We start from the raw sequence: 6,880 nt of genomic DNA, 5'->3' as shown, positions 1-6,880 counted from the left end.
TGGCAGCTCCATGCTGACTGGCAGCTCTGGCTGCTCCATGCTGACTGGCTGCTCCATGCTGACTGGCTGCTCCATGCTGACTGGCGGCCCTGGCTGCTCCATGCTGACTGGCGGCCCTGGCTGCTCCATGCTAACTGGCGGCCCTGGCTGCTCCATGCTAACTGGCAGCTCTGGCAGCTCCTTGCAGACTGGCAGCTCTGGCGGCTCCTTGCAGACTGGCAGCTTTGGCGGCATCCTGCAGACAGGCAGCTCTGGCGGCTCCTTGCAGACTGGCAGCTCCTTGCAGACTGGCAGCTCTATGCAGACTGGCAGCTCCTTGCAGACTGGCAGCTCCTTGCAGACTGGCAGCTCCTTGCAGACTGGCAGCTCCTTGCTAACTGGCAGCTCTATGCTAACTGGCAGCTCTATGCTAACTGGCAGCTCTATGCTAACTGGCAGTTCTGAACAGGCGGGAGACTCCGGCAGCGCTGTAGAGAAGGAAGGCTCTAACAGCGCTAAACAGGCGGGAGACTCCGACAGCGCTGGAGAGGAGGAAGGCTCTGGCAGCGCTGGACAGGCGAGGCGCACTAGAGGCCTGATGCGTGGTGCTGGCACTGGTGGTACTGGGCCGAGGACACGCACAGGAAGCCTGGTGCGGGGAGCTGCTACCGGAGGGCTGGGGTGTGGAGGTGGCACAGGATGGGTTAGACCGTGAAGGCGTACTGGAGATCTTGAGAGCGGTGCTGGCACAGGACGTGCAAGGCTAGGGAGGTGCACAGGAGGCCTGGTACGTGAGACTGGCACCATCTTCACCAGCCGACTAACACGCACCTCAGGACGAGTATGGAGCGCTGACCCAGGTGCCATCAAATCCCCGACACGCTCCGTCGGGCGAATTCCATGTTTAAAACACCAACACAGCAACTCCCTCATTTCTCTCTCCTCCAATTTCCCCATTAACTCCTTCACAGTCTCTGTTTCGCTCACCTCCAACACCGGCTCTGGTTCTGGTCTCCTCCTTGGCTCCTCACGATAAACAGGGAGAGTTGGCTCAGGTCTGACTCCTGACTGCCACACTCTCCCTGAGCCCCCCCCCAAGAAATTTTTGGGGCTGACTATGGGGCCTCCGTCCGCGCCGCCTTGCTTGCTTCGCAAACTCCATTCTCCTATATCCTTCCGCGCACTGCTCCATCGAATCCCAGGCGGGCTCCGGCACTCTCCCTGGGTCGACCGCCCACCTGTCTATCTCCTCCCAAGAAGTATAGTCCATACTGTACTCCACTTTGGGCTGTTCCTGCCTGTTGACACGCTGCTTGGTCCCTTTGTGGTGGGTGATTCTGTAACGGTTTTCTTGATGAGAAGGAGAGTCGGACCAAAATGCGGCGTGTCTATTGCAATCCATGTTTAATGAAGTAACACACTAAACACAAACACTATCAAAACAATAAACTTAACGAAAACCGAAACAGCCTATACTTGTGTAACCTAACACAGAACAATGACACTAAGGACAATCACCCACGACAAACTCAAAGAATATGGCTGCCTAAATATGGTTCCCAATCAGAGACAACGATAAACACCTGCCTCTGATTGAGAACCACTTCAGACAGCCATAGACTTAGCTAGAACACCCCACTAGCTACAATCCCCATACATACACACCACATACAAAAACCCATGCCACACCCTGGCCTGACCAAATAAATAAAGATAAACACAAAATACTTTGACCAGGGTGTGACAGTATCTTTCGACTGGCAGGAAACATTTACAACACGCTGTGGTGCATCCACTACCATATTGTCACTAGTTGAAATGTACTTCTCCCATGGGCAAAGAAACTCAAAAGGCGTGACGATATTAACTAACAGTCATTTTGATCTGAATGTGCACATTGTCCAAACAGATCTGCAAGGTAGATGATTTAAAATGTATTATTGGACCATAAACAGATATGGGTCATTAACCTATATGGTCCAAATAATGATGATCATCACTTCTTTGAAAATATATATAATACATTATCAATCCTGCAAGCAATACAATACTCTATTATTATGGTGGGAGATTATAATATTGTATTAAATACCCCAAAGGACTGTAAAGGAAATCACACTACAAACTATCACCCTCGTGCTCTTAAGGAAATCATGAATGTCATGGATATATTGGAACTAGTGTATGTATGGAGGCTTAAATAACCTGACCTACTGAGATATACATAGCGGACGATCAATCAATCTCGTAGTCTTAACTTCTTTCTTATATCATTCTTGTTGGCAAGAAGAAGATTGCGGTCGGACCATCAGATAATTGGCATATACATTACTCTTACGGAATTTCCACGTGGGCGAGGATATTGGAAATGTAATCAAAGTCTATTGGATGATAACTTGTTTTTAACTAGGACAGAGGAATTTATAACAGATTTTTTTCCGACATAATATATGTACAGCAAATCTGCTAATTGTATGGGACACTTTTAAATGTGCCTTTAGAGGCCATGCAATTCAGTAGACTACTCATCTCTAAAACAAAAGCAATTTAGGTCAAAGGAGTCAGTACTAACAAAGGAAATAGAAGGTCTAGGGGGCGACTCTAACAGAACAGATAGACAGCAATAAAAACTGTACCATAGAGGCTCAGAATAAGTTGGAGGAAAAACAAAAAGAAATAGGGGAACTTATTCAACAAAGATTAAGTGTAATATATTAGAATAAAGCAAACTGGATGGAATATGGGGAAAATGCACAAAATTATGTTTTAATATTCAACATAGAAATACTTCTAAAAATAATTTACTGAAACTTGTTACAAATTACTGAGTAACCTATGATTCGCCAAATTCTATTTTTAAAGAGGCCGCAAACTACTTTAAGCATATGTTTTCGTTTCAGTCTTCTTCATCTCCTCTAACCAAAGCTAATTGTACGGATTTGTTTTCTATTAATAATGTAAATTAACAGCCATACAAAATGACTCATGCGAAGGTGAAATTACAGAGGAATTAAAGCCTTTAAGTCTGGGAAAACTCCAGGGCTGGATGGTGAACCAGTTGAGGTATACCAAACCTTTTTTGATATACTCAGAGGACGTTATTAGCATGTTTTAATCACTCATATGCAAATGGTAGATTATCAGACACTCAACAAGGTCTGATTTCATTATCACTGAAACAGGAGTGTACATAATGGCTACATCTCAGAAAGTTTTTAACTGTCAAGAGGAGTAAAACAAGGTTGCCCACTATTGGCATATCTATTTATTGTGGTAATTGAAATGTTAGCTATTAATTTCAGATCCAACAATAATATCAAGGGATTAGAAATACAGCGCTTAAAAACCAAGGTCTCATTGTACACTGATGATTCATGTTTTCTTTTAAATCCACAACTTGGATCCCTCCACAGCCTCATGGCGGATCTAGATCATTTATACAACCAAATTATGATAATTGTACTCTATTATGTATTGGATCACAAAAAATACTACTTTGTGGTGATGGTGATGTGGATATACTCAGTATACATATCCCGAAAGAAATACATGATTTCACTCCAATGCATTTTTATAGAAAGTTTGCAAAAATAGAAAAGATCTTGCTACCATGGAAAGCTAAATACCTTTCTATTTGTGGAAAAATCACCCTGTGTTCAAGAAAGGCCCTTTTCCCATTATTCAGATTACAACCTCTCACTTTCACTTATTTGAAAAGGAAATCATCTCCCAAATACCACTATTTTTTAAAACAAAGCCATAGAAATTTGGTTGATATTTAATCCACCAGAAAAGACAGAACAAATAATACAACAAATATTGTGGTTAAACTCAGATATACTAACTGATAAAAAAAAGTACAATCTTCGTAAATTATATCATAAATATGACGGGTGTCATACATGCAGCTAACTAAAACATGGAAATGTCTGCTCTACACAAAAGTACAACCAACTAACTGTAGCATTACCGCAAAAATGGAAGAGGAAAGGGGAAGCGGGAAAAGTAATAAACTTGTATGTCGGCCTTGCATTAAAGACCATAATTGGTTAAAGAAAATTGTGATAAATAAAAAAGTACACCAGTTTCATTTAAGGAACAAAAACAGCCGTGCCATATAGATTGCAAAATAGTTGGGAAGAGATTGTTGACGTACTGATTCCATGGCACATGGTTTATGAACTGAGACGCAAAACGACGCCAGATTCAAAATGTTGTATTTTTCAATTTAAACTATTATACAGAATTCTTGCAACCAACAAAATTGTATTTATATGGGGGATAGATACAACTTTCCCAGCTCAGCAGATTTTGCTGCGAAGAGGCAGAATCATTAGATCATTTGTTTTGGTCCATATGTAGCTTATTTTTGGTCACAGGTCCAGGAATGACTGAAGAATTGCAATATTTACCTGGAGCAAATCCTGCAGATAGCACTACTGGGCGATCTGAAAAATCATAGTCAATCGATCAACAATATAATAAAACTTTTAGCAAAAATGTTTATTTTCAATGGAAAGGCTCGGTTTGAGAAATGTCACAGCACAGATGTAAAATATATGGCAACTAGAAATCCAATATGGATGGTGTTAAGCGATAGATGGGAGGGTTTGAATGGAGCTGAAGGTTGGGACTAATAGCAACTTATAACAGCAAGATAAATACATGTAAAACATACTGTGCCCGTAAAACGTATATAGGTTAAGAACTTATTTGAAAGAGCACAGTTTGAAAGATATGGCAAATAGAAATTAAACTGGATGGAGATCATAAATATATGAGAGAGGTTGAGGGTAGAGGAAGGACAAGAGTTAAAAACAAACCAAATAAAACTATTGTAAAATAGACTGTGTCCATAAAGTGTATATACCGGTAGTATTGTAATGAAACAGCAGGGAGCAGGTCTCGAACCCTCGACGTTCGAGCCCGTGCGGCAGGGTCGATTTCCGCGGTTATAAACCCAGGGTCGTTACACTATGTATGAACTGGAAATACAGTCCTAAGCGTTGTTGTTCACTAGTTCACTTTGCTCCAATTGTGGGAGGGGTGGTGGGGTTGGAGGGTAATAAAGGACATATGTATATATACAGTGCCTTGCGAAAGTATTCGGCCCCCTTGAACTTTGCGACCTTTTGCCACATTTCAGGCTTCAAACATAAAGATATAAAACTGTATTTTTTTGTGAAGAATCAACAATAAGTGGGACACAATCATGAAGTGGAACAACATTTATTGGATATTTCAAACTTTTTTAACAAATCAAAAACTGAAAAATTGGGCGTGCAAAATTATTCAGCCCCTTTACTTTCAGTGCAGAAAACTCTCTCCAGAAGTTCAGTGAGGATCTCTGAATGATCCAATGTTGACCTAAATTACTAATGATGATAAATACAATCCACCTGTGTGTAATCAAGTCTTCGTATAAATGTACCTGCACTGTGATAGTCTCAGAGGTCCGTTAAAAGCGCAGAGAGCATCATGAAGAACAAGGAACACACCAGGCAGGTCCGAGATACTGTTGTGAAGAAGTTTAAAGCCGGATTTGGATACAAAAAGATTTCCCAAGCTTTAAACATCCCAAGGAGCACTGTGCAAGCGATAATATTGAAATGGAAGGAGTATCAGACCACTGCAAATCTACCAAGACCTGGCCGTCCCTCTAAACTTTCAGCTCATACAAGGAGAAGACTGATCAGAGATGCAGCCAAGAGGCCCATGATCACTCTGGATGAACTGCAGAGATCTACAGCTGAGGTGGGAGACTCTGTCCATAGGACAACAATCAGTCGTATATTGCACAAATCTGGCCTTTATGGAAGAGTAGCAAGAAGAAAGACATTTCTTAAAGATATCCATAAAAAGTGTTGTTTAAAGTTTGCCACAAGCCACCTGGGAGACACACCAAACATGTGGAAGAAGGTGCTCTGGTCAGATGAAACCAAAATTGAACTTTTTGGCAACAATGCAAAACGTTATGCTTGGCGTAAAAGCAACACAGCTGAACACACCATCCCCACTGTCAAACATGGTGGTGGCAGCATCATGGTTTGGGCCTGCTTTTCTTCAGCAGGGACAGGGAAGATGGTTAAAATTGATGGGAAGATGGATGGAGCCAAATACAGGACCATTCTGGAAGAAAACCTGATGGAGTCTGCAAAAGACCTGAGACTGGGACGGAGATTTGTCTTCCAACAAGACAATGATCCAAAACATAAAGCAAAATCTACAATGGAATGGTTCAAAAATAAACATATCCAGGTGTTAGAATGGCCAAGTCAAAGTCCAGACCTGAATCCAATCGAGAATCTGTGGAAAGAACTGAAAACTGCTGTTCACAAATGCTCTCCATCCAACCTCACTGAGCTCGAGCTGTTTTGCAAGGAGGAATGGGAAAAAAATTCAGTCTCTCGATGTGCAAAACTGATAGAGACATACCCCAAGCGACTTACAGCTGTAATCACAGCAAAAGGTGGCGCTACAAAGTATTAACTTAAGGGGGCTGAATAATTTTGCACGCCCAATTTTTCAGTTTTTGATTTGTTAAAAAAGTTTGAAATATCCAATAAATGTCGTTCCACTTCATGATTGTGTCCCACTTGTTGTTGATTCTTCACAAAAAAATACAGTTTTATATCTTTATGTTTGAAGCCTGAAATGGGGCAAAAGGTCGCAAAGTTCAAGGGGGCCGAATACTTCCGCAAGGCACTGTATATGTATATATATATATATATATTTAAAGATATGTATATATACCTACGTATATGTATTTATGCATGCATTTAGATGTGTATGTATGTATGTATGTATGTACAGATGTGGGGGATTGGACTTGATGCAGACAATTACATTGTTGGAAGCTACAATCTATCTGCAATATTAAAGCTGATCTACCCCCCCACCC

The sequence above is a fragment of the Oncorhynchus mykiss genome, chromosome 16 (assembly GCF_013265735.2).
Source record: "Oncorhynchus mykiss isolate Arlee chromosome 16, USDA_OmykA_1.1, whole genome shotgun sequence".
Taxonomy (NCBI): domain Eukaryota; kingdom Metazoa; phylum Chordata; class Actinopteri; order Salmoniformes; family Salmonidae; genus Oncorhynchus; species Oncorhynchus mykiss.
The sequence above is the reverse complement of the archived record's forward strand: the minus strand, read 5'-3'. Positions refer to the sequence as shown.